We start from the raw sequence: 15131 nt of genomic DNA on the forward strand, positions 1-15131 counted from the left end.
GGGGGGGCAGCAGCGCCGGTCCTTCCGTTTCGCTTCCTCTTCTTGCTGCAAGGGGTTTTTTTTGCAATTGCCCCATTTCCCTACTGTCAATGCTCAGGTGCTTTGCAGGACGGAGTTCCTCCCGCTGGGCTCGGAGGGCGAGTGGCTCACTGGCAAAAGAACATGTTTCGGGTTTTTGGGAAGCGTGTGGGGCAAAAGGGATCGTCCAAATCTCTTCTTCTTCTTTTTTTTTTTTAAAAAAAACCCTCCAGGTCAAGAGATCAGGAATAATCACTCTCTGTTACCAAATTCTTCTCCCAAAGGCATAGGCAAGATTCCGGGAGAAATGTGACATTTCTGTTTCTCACCTGAGCACCAGTTTATTTATTTCATCTCAAAGTTGAAAGGGGTGACCAGGGGTCATCCAGTCGGATCTGATTGTTGCTGAGGCGTAAGGAAACGCCCTGAGGAGTATCCTGGGCTCTGGTGCCGTTCTGTTGATCGCTCTTTTTAATGCTAGTCTTTCCAAGGATCTCACAGTGGTGTCATTTCATCCTCATGACAACTTTGTGAAGTAGGTTTGAGTCACCAGCTAAGCTTCATGGCAGAGGGGGGACTTGAACCCAAGTCTGACCCAAAATGCACCACACTGTTTCGTTCTGTAATAACATCTTGTATTTTGAGAGAGGCAACGCCCCCCCCATCCTAGATAGTGGGAGGCCCCCATTTTGAATGGGGTTGTGTTACAGATAGCTGACGATAGCCCCATTTCTTTCTGGCCCCCCCCCCCCCCCCCACTCTGGACTCTTGCCTCACTTTTCTGAGTGAAGGAATCCCACTTGTGTAGACATACAGGGTGGTCCTTCTCTCCTTCCTTTGAGCGTGTTTGTGGGTATGAACCTCAAGGGTCTCAGAGGCATGCCTTCCCTAGCCGCATCGAGCGGAAGAGTCAAGGGGGGAAATTTAGGCAGACTGTGAGGGGGAGAGCAAGAAGGGATGAGTGAGTGCTCCACTCTTGGGTCCCTTTCTCGTATGCCCTTCCTTATATAAGGATAATGCTGATTGTCACTTAGGGGGTCAGGGAGGAATTTTTCTCCAGTCCAGATTGGTCCAGGGATCCTGAAGGCTCCCCCCCCCATTCTGGTCATAGAGTAGGGGTCACTGGAGGATTGAGGGGGGGAAGCTATCAGTGAATTTCCTGCATTGTGCAGGGGGTTGGACTAGATGACCCTGGAGGTCCCTTCCAACTCTATGTTTCTGCATCCTGGTATGCATGAAATGAGTGTCTGACCAACTTGAGAACTGGAGGGAGGGGTGCACATACAAATCTAGGACTGTCTCTCTCTACTGGTGTTGGGGAAGAGAGTTTAGCCAGCAGTGAGAGAGCCTCTCAGTGAAGAGCAATGGGTTGTAAAGCAAAGAGTTTGGGAAGGCTCTCGTACTGGTTTAAAAACTCTGAGCCTTTTTTTTTTTGGTACTTTTTAATTAATAGTGTCTCCCGGTAACCTGAATGTTATAGTTAGCTTCTTGCAGAGTTCTGTCGAGCATGACAACTAAATGGAACCTTCCTGTGTAGGAGTAGTGTACCACGGAATGTCAGGTGCTGTGGAGACCAACAGGGAAGGCCTTCCACACACCCTCTGGGTGATGCAAATTCAGCATACTGGAATGCTGAATTTCGATCAGCTGGGGCCTGATCCAGCAGAGCAAGTCTTAACGTTAGTGAGCTTTTCTGGATGCACATGGCTGTGTGAAATAGGGCGCCAGGGTTTGGAAGGCATGGGTTCAAATTCCTGTCCAGCCCAGGAATTCTGATTTGCTCTACTCAGCCTTGGCTACCAGTAGTAAACAACAGCATGTAACCTTCCAGGTGGTTGGGGGATGGGAAGGCTCTTGGAATACAAACGCTACATAAGTCATCCTGGGTGTTGGGTTGCATCTGACAAACGGTATTCTTTTGCTGACCCAATCACTAAAGGATTGCATGTGACTTTTACTAATGTTTGCATGGCAGTTAAGCAAGCTTCCAGGTTTCATAGGATTCTGACTGAATGTCCCCCCTAAATTAATAAGGATTTCCCGTTCAGTTTTGTTCAGATGATCTCATATGAATACTGGATCAACATCAATGCATGAAAAAAAATGGGTTATAAGAGTGTTATTGTGTTTTTAAGTGGACGGGGTCAGTGCTACTCTTTTTTTTTTTTTAATCAGCTTTAAAAATGTTTGTGGCCCTTTGTGTCTTGTGGGTTTCACAAACAATGCTAATGTGTTAGAAACAATTGTGTTGCGTGTTAAGGTACTCCTACAAGACAAATTGCAACTGGTCTGAAATGGATTTTAACTGCTTGCTTTCTTTTTTTCCCCTCCACACATGCAAAGAATCATGGGAACTGTAGTTCTGCTAGTAATTCCTTTGTTAGAGTATTTATCCCCTGTCACTTCTGACTGCAGTTTCCCAGACTAATTAAGCTGGGAGCCTTTTTGGAGTTTAAAAGGCGAGGTAGTACTATGATTAGTTATAAAGGGAACGTTTGAAATTCCCAACTACCTTGGAAGCAAAAGGTCTTTCTACGAAGACATTCAAATGCAGAATTTCTCTTTTTTAAACTGCTGACTTGGCAGTGGCTGTGCTCTGTTTTGGTCAAATTATGTTTTTATCTTATTTTTTAGGGCATGTCCCTTCTTTGAGATTAAAGCTAAAGTATGAATGTTTCTTAATTATTTTATTCCCCACATCAAAGACTGGGAAACCCTTTCAAGTTTACTACTTGTGTAATCGCAGCTAAAGTATGGGCTGTACATTGTTGGCATAGTTAAACATAATAGAGTAATTGCTACTTATGTAACTGGAAAGAAGATGGGGTGTTCAGATACTGAGTGATTGCTCATGGCATGATTTTTGTCCCTCTGGTAGGTGTGGTCTTGCCAAAGGCTTGCAAAAGACCCCTGACCTGATCGCCTATGTATGTGTCAGGAACTCCCCAGGTGACTAGGGTAACGTAAAGGTAAAGGTTCCCTTGCGCGGTGCTCATCTCCGTTTCAAAGCCGAAGAGCCAGCGCTGTCCGAAGACGTTTCCGTGGTCATGTGGCCGGCATGACTAAACACTAAGGCGCACGGAACGCTGTTACCTTCCCACCGAAGTGGTCCCTATTTATCTACTTGCAGTTTCTTGCTTTCGAACTGCTAGGTTGGCAGGAGCTGGAACTAGAGACGGGAGCTCACTCTGTCATGCGGCACCCCTGGGTCTCGAACTGCTGAACTACTGACCTTCCACAGCCTGCAGTTCAGCGTCTTAACCACTTGAGCCACCGCAGCTCCTCTAGGCTGGGGAACAGCTTGCAAATTGGAGGAGAATTTGTTCTTGGGTTGGTTGGGTTTTTCCCCAAGTCCTTCCTTGTGCCTCAGCATGGTATGCATAGAAAGGCTTTTTAAAAACATATATATATAGTGGGCAGAGAGGCATGTGAAATATTTTTATGGGCTAGTAACTTTTATTATTGACTTGTTTGCAAGGCTGGTTTCTGGCCAGCACTGACTGATGGCTATAAATATTTCTGCTCCTTTTTGTTTATATATATATAAAAAATTAAAGTACTTCCTGGCTTCTTCAAATGGTGTTTGACAGAGCTCTTCAAAATGTGGTGTACGTACACTGTCCTAAAAAAGTTCAGGTTCCACTGAAATGCATTTAAAGGTACAGGCCTTCCCAAGAGTCTGTAACATGCTAAGGCTTAAATGTTGGAAATGTATGCCCTAAGCATTTTTGAATGCTTTAAGTGTTAACAATTTAAGTGTTAACAGTTGGGGACCAAAGCAAGGGTATAAATCACTGGATGAATAATGGTTTGGGAATTCTGTGTTGGACTCAAAAAGTAGAATTCTGCCCTGGGCCCGTTCCCATGTGTGAACAGCTGCTGCTGTTGTATGGGCAGCGTCACATCTGAGGATGGAGCTCAGTATTTGGCTGGAATCCTGCACATGCAGTCCTGCGGTTCCGGTTTGAAAAGGTGCATGATAAAAAGGAAATAATGCGTGAGGTGGGAATTTTTGCAACAAGTTACTGTGCATTTAAAAATGCGTTGGCTACTGTTCATCTGCAGTAGTGCACAGGGCTGCGCAAAGCAGAGTTTGGGGTTTTTTTGCCATCAAGTCACAATCCCATAGGGTTTTCAAGGCAGGAGGCATTCAGAGGTGGTTTGCCGTTGCCTGCCTCTGGGTACCAACCCTGGACTTCCTTGGTGGTCTTCCATCCAACTACTAACCAGGGCCGACCTTGTTTAGCTTCCAAGATCTGATGAGATCGGGCTAGCCTGGGCCATCCAGGTCAGGACAAAGCAAAGTTACATCCTTTTAAGTCCACTGAAGTTAATGCCATGTTGGTGGCGTCTTGCAGCAGACAGAAGATTGGCAGTGAGATCCTCTTCGGCCCCAGTGGAATCCTTCTCTCCTGAAAGGTGTTAAATCTTCCTTCGCTGGCCTTTGTGTCTGTATCTGAATGGGTAAAAACGACCCTTCAACCAGCTGCTCCAGCCGTCTAACTGTTCTTGCTGGAAAATGGATTTAACAACAAAAAAGGAATTAAGTGAGCCAGCTTCGATTTGATGGAACCGCCAATTTGCTTCGCTTGACTGAATTTTTGGCTGGAAACATTTGAAATATTGGCCTGCTCAAAAGCAAAAGGCCGCGTTTAGATCTTAATAACTTTTTTCAGGCCAGACTTGGATCTCGGTCATTGCCCGCTTCCCTTCTGGCTCGGCAGCTGGGATCCTTCTTGGATGGGAACCTGGGCAGAACCTTGCAAATTGCTTAAAGATGCAAGATTTAAGTATTGGTGGCTGCTGGCAGGAGAAAAGAAATTCATTCTGATTTTTTTTTTAATGAGGAGGGATTGGAACATTTTGCAATCTAATGTTGCAGTCCTAAACAGCCTTATTTATTTATTTATATCCGCCTTTCTCCTCTAATGGGGACCCAAAGCACTTTATCAATCTCCTCTCCTCCATTTTATCCTCGCAACAACGCTGTGTGGTAGATTAGGCCATTGTCACCTTCAAGTTTCTATGGCACAAATGGGGATTCGAACCTGGGTTTCCCAGATACTCGTCTGACATTCTTAACCACTACACCACACTGGCTGTCTGCTAGGGAGTACCCTGTTTCCCCGAAAATAAGACCTACCCCAAAAATAAGCCCTAGCAGGATTTCTATGCATTTGTGCTATAAGCCCTAGTGTGTCTTCTTGAGAAAAAAATAAATATAAGACAGTGTCTTATTTTCGGGGAAACACGGTAAATTCCGTTGAATTCAACGACCCTTCTTTCTGAGTACACGTGCTTAACGTTGTACTGTAAAACTGTGGAGGGGGTGGGTTCCCTACCTGTTAGGGGTGAATGCAAATGACCATTTGTTGTGACACACACAGAAAGTACAGATATTCTGCTTGGCAAGTTTCCATCTGGTAAACCTGTGGTATACCTTTTCTTAAAACCAACCAAAATGGTACTGAAAAATAAGTGAGCTTTTGATCAGGTGGGCTGTTTAAGGCGAGGTGGTGGTGGAATAAGGAGAGATTTCAGATATGGTTGCCGACCTCCAGTTAGTGGCTGGAGGTCTCTTGTTATTACAAGCGACCTCTAGGTGACAGAGATCAGTTCCCATAGAGAAAATGGCTGCTTTGGAAGGTGGGTCCTGTGGCATTGTACCTCATTGAAGTCCCTGCCCAAACCCCGCCCTCCTCAGGCTCCACCCCCGAATCTCCAGGAATTTCCCAACCTGGAGCTTTCAACCCTAATTTCAGGCCAGGATCCTGAGGTCTTTTTGTTGTCGTCCTGCATCCTATTTAGAATGCCCCGTGGAGCTTTGTAAGCTCTGGGTGGAGTCAGTATCAGGTTCCACATGTTGCCTTCTGAGAAGGAGGTGAGACAACAACAGCCGCCAGGAGTCCGCAAGCACCGTGACACCCACGGGCAATTCATTGGGGACCCCTGGTATAGAAAGAGAGGCCGGCTGAGTTCCCCCACGGCTCCCGTCCGCTTCTATTGGACTGGCCCAGAGAGGCCTCACAGGTGGGGTTCATCACCTTTGTGGAGCCTAGGGTGGCCATCCCCTGGTGGGGGCGAGGGTTCCCCCTGCTGCTGGCCAGCCAAGGAAGCCCCGCCTCTGAAGAGCCCCATTGCACCTGACATGCCCGGTGCGATGATAGCACCCGGAGGTGAGGTCATCACACCGGGCATGTCGTGCGGAGGACGTTGTAGAGTTTTTGGCCAAATGCTAGAGCATCCCCTGCGTGACGTGCCTGGTGTGATGGCATCACTTCCGGGTGACATCATCATGATGCGCGCTCAAAGATCCAGGAACCCGGGCTGGAGCCCCCCATTGGCAGCCCGGTAAGACCTGGCAACCAATGTTTCCTCTAAGCTGTGGAGTCTTGTGAGCAAAAATTCTACTTTGTGAGCTACTGGCATGAAAGTTGTGAGTGAGCGATTTGGCTACTGCATAAATTCATTGCTCTGGAGCCCTCCTCCCTGAGCTAAGACAAAAAATGTGTGAGCTGGAGGCTAAAAAACTGTGAGCTAGCTCGCACTAACTCAGCTTAGAGGGAACACTGCCGGCAACCCTAGTGGAGCCTGTGTGCACTTTTGAAATTTTGGGGAAAGGGTCACAGGCCCTACTCAAAATGGCCCCCATAGAGGGACAGTCCCATAGGTTGGGTGGTTCTAGGCCAGATTTCCTCCTGTGACAGAGACTGAAAGGTGATGCCTCTTGGTCCCTTCTGGAAATACCTCCAGGAAGTGGAAGAAAGCCAAGGCTGGCCCTTTGTTTTGAGGAAGGAGGAAATGGCTGACAGGAAACATCTCATCCGGCACCTCAGCACCCTGGGGTGTTGTGTGGGGATCACTGCCTTAGGGAAAAGTATTTTTAACGGCAGTGTTTTTCCTGCTCCCCAGGACCTCTCCTTTCTTCTCCTCCCCACCTTGTGGCCCAGGCCTGCCTCTCTGGTACGAGCTGTCTCCCTGAGCGCATTAAAGCCCCTGGCTGCCTATTTCAGAGCTAGCATCCTTTGCACACGGGGCTGGCAGGTGAGCGGGTGACTGAGCCGCTGGATGCCTTGTGGACGGCATTGGTCATGTGTTTGTCGGGTGCCTCAGCAGGTGAGTGTGTGATGAGGTGGTTGCCCTGAGGAACCTTTTTAAAAAGGAGCGGCTTGATTGTCCTCACGAGGACCTGAGTTTCCAGTCAGCTGCTGGGGCTGCTTTTGCTGTCAGGGAGAGAGAGATTCTTCTTGTGAGCAAGGGGGAAAAGTCACCGCTATCCCATATGAAAAGGGATCAGGGAGGATTACGGTTGCCAACTCTGGGTTGGGAAATTCCTGGCGATTTCAGAGTGGAACCTGAGGAGCGCAGGGTTTGGAGAGGACAGGGACCTCAGTGGGGTATAATGCCATAGAGTCCGCCCTCCAAAGTGGCCGTTTTCTCCCTGGGAACTGATCTCTGTCATCTGGAAATTGGTTGTAATTCCAGGATATCTCCAGGCCTCACCTGGAGGTTGGCAGCCCTAGTTAGAATGCTACTTCACATATTTGTGATATTTCTACCCATCCTTTTTCTTCTCTGGAACTTGAAGTGGTGTATTTAAGTTCCCTGGGGAGGTCTCCCTCCTTATAAGAAGTTTCTTAGTCCAGTGGCACCTTTAAGGCCAACAACTTTTTATTCAAGGTATAGGATTTTGTGTGCACCCACACTTCTTCAGATAAATTGAAATGGAAGTCGCCAGTCCATACGTTATAGGTAGAGGGTGAGCGGCAAATTAGCATACAGCATAATAAAGGTGTTTAACAGATGCAAGGACCAAACTGGAATAACAAACATAGTTCATGTGGTCACCATTTGTTTGGGGTTTCTGTTTATTTCTATTACAGTCCTTAGACCAGATATGCTTACAGATATGTATATATATAAATTACAGATAAAGCATTCCAGAAAATTTAAAAACTAATATAAAAAATGTAAATATAAAATAAAATGCTTCCAAGTAAAATGCATCCGAGACTAGCATAAAAGTTACACTTACAACTAACCACTAAACAATTTACATGACCTAAGTATCACCTTACAAAACCTGGCTACTTGATGAGTAATCTTAGGATGTTTGTCAACTAAAAGAAATTCAAGTTTAGTTTTTTCTGGCAGACCTGAGTTTTTTCCTATCAGTGGAGTGATGATCTCTCTACGTGCCACCTCATAGTGTGGGCATTTAAAGAACTTATGTTCTAAAGTCTCTATCTCCCTGAGTGGGCAGGTGCAAAGCCTTTCTGCGTAAGGAATTTTCTTATATTTCCCATCAAGTACAGCGGAAGGTTTGTTTGGGTTTAATTCTGGGAAGGAACATAGCAAAGGAAATAAGTATAACAAAATCAGAGATTGATGGGTAGATGTACCCTTCTTAATAGTGGAATGCTGAGAATAATTGACTGGGACCCAGGTGGGCAGCCATGTTGGTCTGAAGCAACAGAACAAAGTTCGAGTCCAGCGGCACCTTTAAGACCAACAAAGTTTTATTCAAGGCATGAGCTTTCGCGTGTACACATCTGAGGAAGTGTGCACGTATCGTGTGTGCATATCTGAGGAAGTGTGCATGCCTTCGAAAGCTCATACCTTGAACAAAACTTTGTTGGTCTCAAAGGTGCTGCTGGACCCAAACTTGGTTCTAACTGAGACCTCGTTGTTGCACTCCATCTGTCTCCTCTCAAGCATGGAGGCAACAGTACAGCATCCTCTTCTTTGAGGTGGGGCGATTGTACTGTACATGTTGCCTCCATGCTTGAGAGGAGACAGATGGAGCATAATATCAGGGTCTTAGTTAATTACTCTCAGCGTTCCATAATTAAGAAGGGTACATCTGCCCAGCAATCTCCAATGTTGATATATTTATTTCCTTCACTATATTTTCCCCTGGAAAAGAAATGGTGACCATATAAACTTATGTTATTCCAGTTTGTTCCTTGCATCTGTCAAGCGCTTATATTATGCTCTGTGCTAATTTGCTAATACCTATATGTATGGACTGTTCAGTTCCATTTCAATTTATCTGAATAAGTGTGTGTGCACACGAAAGCTTATACCATGAGTAAACTCTTGCTGGTCTTAAAGGTACCACTGGACTCAAACTTCGTTCTGCTGCTTCAGACCAACACGGCAACCCACCTGAATCTATAAAAAGTCATGGTAGATCTTGTTATTCCCTGAGTGGAATCTATGAACACATGACGCTGCCTTACAGTTGGTATTGTCTCTCCAGACTGGCAACTGCTCTCCAGGGTCTCAGCTGGAGGTCTTTCATATCACCTTCTACGTGGTCCTTTCAACTGGAGATGCCGAGGATTGGACCTGGGACCTTCTGCATACCAAGCAGATTTTCTCCCTCTGAGCTTCCATTCTGCCTTTGAGAAGGCTGCTCGAGACAACATGGTCGAGTGTTTTGCATGCTGAAAGTTCCAGATTAATTTCCTGTCCTCTCTAGTTCAGGGATCTCAAGGCCTTTGGAAAGACCTCAGTGGAATATTATCCCAGCAAGTCTATCCTCCAGAGTGGCCATTTTTTCTCCGGGGATCTCTGTAGTCTGGAAATCAGTTGTGATCAGTGTTCCCACTAAGCTGAGTTAGTGTGAGCTAGCTCACAGATTTTTAGCCTCCGGCTCACATATTTTTGTCTTAGCTCAGAAAGGATGGCTCCAAAGCAAATGGATTTATGCAGCAGCCAAATCACTCGCTCACAACTTTATGGCCAGTAGCTCACAAGGTTGAATTTTTGCTCACATGACTCCACAGCTTAGACGGAGCATTAGACCAGGTGCCACTTGGAGGTTGGCAAACCCTCCTTGTGGGCACATGTGCAGTGCACCACATCCATGTGCACATGCCGACCCCTATCAGGCCTTTCCCCTCCGCCCATCTTGCTTGTCCCTGTGACTAGTTAAGAATCATTAAGACCCAAAAAGCGGAAGCGTGAGTTTTGGCGAGGAAGGAAATCTGAAGAAACACTTGACTTTTGTCTGTGCTGGGACAATTGTTCTAATTGGACAAAGTCTTTGGTGGGTGGGGCGGCGCGTACGCCCACCGACCAAGCCGTTGTGGCATTCTGTTTTGCCAGACCTCGTTTTGACTGTTGAGAGACTCGTCTGTCCAACACAACGTTCAGAAAGTGAGGTGGCCGCGCGTGGGCCTTACCCTGTCATGTAAACGGGAGCTTTTTTTAGCTGAGCTCTCTTTCTCTGTGTATGTTTTTCAGCATCAAGAATCTCTGGGCTTGTGTTTCCTGCTGGCTGGCTGTGTGTGACCCTGTTATGAATCAGCACGTTTCTGAATGGGGAAGCTGATTCACAGGCCTCAGCTAGTACACCAAGGCTGGCTTCCGGGGCCCCGAGGCAAGCCGGTGTACATCTTAAAAGGGAAACGGTGCTGCCTCGGGTTGGTGGGCGCCAGCAAGGCCAAGGTGAACCCTGATATGTGAGGCAGTGAGATGTAGTGGTTATAGTGTCTGGGAGATCCAGGTTTGAATCTCCCCCTCCTCACTGTTGAGGAAGATTGTTGCCATGAATCTGGGGGCCAGTTGTCCACTCCACTCCCACTCAGCCTGACATAGCTCGCAGGGTTGTCATGAAGATGAAGAGGTAGTTGTTGATTTGAAGAATATTTTTTTTTAGTTAGCAATGCTCCCCCTAAGCTGTGGAGTCTTGAGCGTAAAAATTCTACTTTGCGAGCTACTGGCATGAAAGTTGTGAGCAAGTGATTTGGCTACTGCATAACTTAGTTTGCTCTGGAGCCATCCTTCCTGAGCTAAGACAGAAATCTGTGAGCTGGAGGCTAAAAAAATCTGTGAGCTAGCTCACACTAATTCAGCTTAGAGGGAACACTGTATGCAGGTAAAAGCCTCGACTAAAAACAACCTCTTATTGCACTTGGCTGTTTCTGCAGCTGACAGCTGGTAGAAGAAGAAGAAGCGATTGGCTTTATATCCCACCCTTCACTACCGAAAGGAGTCTCAGAGCGACTTACAATCTCCTTTCCCTTCTCCCCCCGCCCCACAACAGACACCCTGTGAGGTAGGTGGGGCTGAGAGAGCTCTGACAGAGACTGCTCTTTTCCAAGAACAGCTGTGCCAGAACTATGGCTTGCCCAAGGTCATCCAGCAGGTGTGAATGGGGAATCAAACCCGGTTCTCCCAGATTAGAGTCCGTGCACTTAACCACTACACCAAACTGGTAGGTGCTAAAATGCAATAAAGCAAATGACACTATCCAAATTTCTGTCGGTGATGAAGGGAATGGGAGGCTTGCCGTGAATTTATGCGAAGCCCTCCTCCTGGGGAAATAGTAGCCCTTGGCTAGGCAAAATGGTGGGTGTCCCCCCCACCCGCCAGCTCCCTGTTCCGAAACTAGAAATTGGGCCACCGTCAGAACAAACTGCAGAGGTGGAAGAAACGTTGCAATCGGGGAGAGCAGAGCGGCCTTTGTTGAGTTCCCGGTTGTGGAACAGGGCTGAATGCCACGCCTCGGTCTACTGGCCCACACCCTGGCCGGATTAAAGCGCCGAGGATCGAAAACAATAGGCAGGAGGAAGCCAGCCGTGCCTTGGAGCCTTCCTGGGATCTCCTTGGAATAACATCACGCCCAAGGAATCCTGTCCGAGGGCTGGAACAGTCAGACGGGCAGGCATTTCAGAGGAGTGAGTCTGTGGCAGGAAGCAAGGATGCGTAGGAGTTCAGTGGCACCTTGAAATCAAGAACAAAGTTTGAGTCCAGTGGCACCTTTAAGACCGACAGCGTTTTTTTCTGGGGATAAGCTTTCGTGTGCAGGCCTGCACACGAAAGCTTATCCCCAGAAAAAAACGCTGTCGGTCTTAAAGGTGCCACTGGACTCAAACTTTAAAGTTAGCAATACATAAACTAGGAATTCATATGGACAAGGGCTGTCCTGGGACAGGTCTTCTCCACTTCTCTCTGCCATCCAACTGCCTCTCCCGAGGTGAGCATCCTGCATTGGTGGTACAGATCTTCCAAAAAAGTCAAAGCGTGAAGCAGCTTTGCAGATTTCGGGGGCGGGGAGTGCAGGAGGAGGGGAACGTCGCAGAGTCCAGGTGCAACCAGGCTGCAAAAGCCCCCTCCTGACTGCAAGCCCACCTCACCTGGGACAGTGTGGCTGCACAGAGCAGGTCTCCAGCTGAGGGTCAGGTGTTCAGATGTTCCGAGGTGGCTCTTCAGATACCCGTGGCCCCGTCCCCTTGGCATTTGGAAGGGTGTCGCCCGCACTTTGTGCATGCAGTGCAGAAACAAGCCAGAAGGTGTCAGCGATGGTCGAGTGCCGGCCTGAAAACTGGGGCATGGTGTTTGTTGGTTTTTAATCTCACCGGTGCAAGAGACGATGAACTCTTTGTCCCAGTGTGCAAACCCTAGCAAGCAATTGTGCCACATGGGGAAGTCAGGTCTGTTTGATTTGCTCCGGAAAGAGCTCTGGTGATCGGTGAGCTCAGGAAGGATGGCTCCAGAGCAAACTAATTTCTGCAGTAGCCAAACCGCTCGCTCACAACTTTCATGCCAGTAGCTCACAAAGAAGAATGTTTGCTCACAGGACTCCACAGCTTAGAGGGAGCATTGCTGGGGGCGCCATGGTTCCTGTCAGCACCTTTGTTGGCACCCATCAAGTGTTTTTAGCAAGTGGGTGGGGCTCTTGCACAGCTGGGATTCTGCTTTGCAACTGAAGATCCGGTGAATTACGGAGGTTAAAGTAACATTGTTTGGGTCAGTAGAAAAGAGCACAAGTCCAGTCGCACCTTCAAGACGAACAAAATATGTGGCAAGGTAGGAGCCACAATCATGAAACACTGCTCACCTCTTCAGTTGGGTTCTTCAGTTTCTTGTTTGGGTGTTTGCTTTATTCTCACATAAGAACATAAGAGACGCCAATGTTGGATCAGGCCAATGGCCCACCTAATCCAACACTCTGTCACACAGGGGCCAAAAATACCAGGTGCCATCAGGAGGTCTAGCAGTGGGGCCCGGACACTAGAAGCCCTCCCACTGTTGCCCCCCCCCCCGGAACCAAGAATACAGAGCATCACTTGCCCTAGACCGAGAGTTCCTATCTATACCTTGTGGCTAAGAGCCATTGATGGACGTCTGCTCCATGTGTTTATCTAATTCCCTCTTGAAGCCGTCCATGCTTGTAGCCGCTACCACCTCCTGTGGCAGTGAATTCCATGTGTTAATCACTCTTCGGGTGAAGAAGTACTTCCTTTTATCTGTTCTAACCCGACTGTTCAGCAATTTCATTGAGTGCCCACGAGTTCTTGTATTGTGAGAAAGGGAGAGAAAAGTACTTCTTTCTCAACCTGCTCTATCCCATGCATGATCTTATAAACCTCGATCATGTCACGCCTCAGCCGTCGTTTCTCCAAGCTAAAGAGCCCCAAGCATTTTGACCTTTCTTCATAGGGAAAGTGTTCCGACCCTTTTATCATTCTAGTTGCCCTTTTCTGCACTTTTCCCAGTTCTATAATATCCCTTTTGAGGTGTGGTGACCAGAACTGTACACAGTATTCCAAATGAGGTTGCACCATCGATTTACACAGGGGCATTATGATACTGGCTGCTTTGTTTTCAATTCCCTTCCTAATAATCCCCAGCATAGTGTTGGCCTTTTTTATTGCAGTCGCACACTTGTCTTGACATTTTCAGTGAGTTATCTACTACAACTCCAAGATCTCTCTCTCGGTCAGTCTCTGCCAGTTCGGACCCCATCAACGTGTATTTATATTTAGGAATTTTGGCTCCAATGTGCATCACTTTGCACTCACTGTTTTATTCTCTTCTCACCCCTCTTCTCCTCTACACATGGGCTTCCTTTCTCTGTGTGTCTCCGCCTCCTGTGGCAGCCATTTTGTGGTGGCACCCTGCAGCCAGTCTCAGAATTCCAAAGGTGCCCACAGGCTTAAAAGGGATGGGGACCTCTGGCCGAGCTGATAGCAGTCGCTGATGATGCAGTGAGAGCCACATGTTGGAATAAAGCAGAGGTGCCAAACTGTTGGATCCCCAAGCATCGAGAATAAATCCACGTTTCAAAAAAGCAAAATTTATTTCAAAGCTTTGGAAAGATACTCAAACAAGTTCTTTGTTAGGAATGGGTACAAACAGCTAGGGCAAGCATAATAAAGGAATTTGAACCAGGCACATCACCAATGGGTCACTTTCCCGCTGGCGGGTGAAAGGCAACGGTTGCGCGCTCATTCCCTGGGAACACTGCTGTCTCCAGACATAATACAGGTGCAGTTCCCAGGAACTAAAAGCAACAAGCTAGCATTCAAGCTCACTCCTACACCACGTCCTCTAGATGTTTGGCTTGGCGTTACAGCAGAATAAAATACAGGCTAGCAAGCAGAAGGGGGAGGGAGAAACTGTACAGTCACACAAGTAACACAGAACACCATGGCAGCTTGCTGACATACTGCCCCCTCCAAAATACATCTTATACTCCGTCTCCCGGGCAGGGCGGGAGATCTCCCGGTTTGGGCGGGAGGCCTCCCGGTTTGTCCGGGAACTTCTTGTGGAACTTATGGATCAGATAAGGGGCCCGAATATCCCCTTCTTCCACCCATTCGCGGTGCTGGGGTCCGAAATCCACCCACTCAATGAGATACCACAGTTTACCACGTTTCAGTTTGGAGTCAAGGATGTCCGCAATCTCGAAATGTTCATCCCCCTCAAGTAGCACAGGTGGAGGGGGAGTTACCGATGGCCTCCAGGGAGAGGTACCAGGGTCCCTTTTTAACAAACTCATGTGAAAAACAGAATGCAAAGCCCTCAGATTCTTAGGCAGTTCAACATCGACAGCAACATCATTGATGATTTTACGCACTTTAAAAGGCCCAATAAACTTCCAACCCAGTTTCTTACTTGGTCTTAATATCTTGATGTGTTTAGTAGAAATATACACCAGATCACCAGGTTTTAAATCCAATCCCACCACCCTTCCCTTATCAGCTTGGGCCTTATAGGCTGCCTTCGCAGCATCCAGTGTTTGACACAAAAGAGGCCAGGCATCTTGCAAAGATTTGCACCATGAACCAGCATCCCCCCCCCACAAGTAGCATTCTCCA

General features: G+C 47.5%; 1 protein-coding gene across 1 annotated transcript in view; it reads left to right on the top strand.

Annotated features, from left to right (window-relative positions):
* LOC107120519 (dual specificity mitogen-activated protein kinase kinase 3-like) overlaps window positions 1–15131 on the top strand; it is an 81137-nt gene that overhangs the window by 242 nt on the left and 65764 nt on the right. The gene's annotated exons all lie outside the window — the stretch shown is intronic.

This window comes from Gekko japonicus, unplaced genomic scaffold, assembly GCF_001447785.1.
Source record: "Gekko japonicus isolate JY-2015 unplaced genomic scaffold, Gekko_japonicus_V1.1 scaffold869, whole genome shotgun sequence".
Taxonomy (NCBI): domain Eukaryota; kingdom Metazoa; phylum Chordata; class Lepidosauria; order Squamata; family Gekkonidae; genus Gekko; species Gekko japonicus.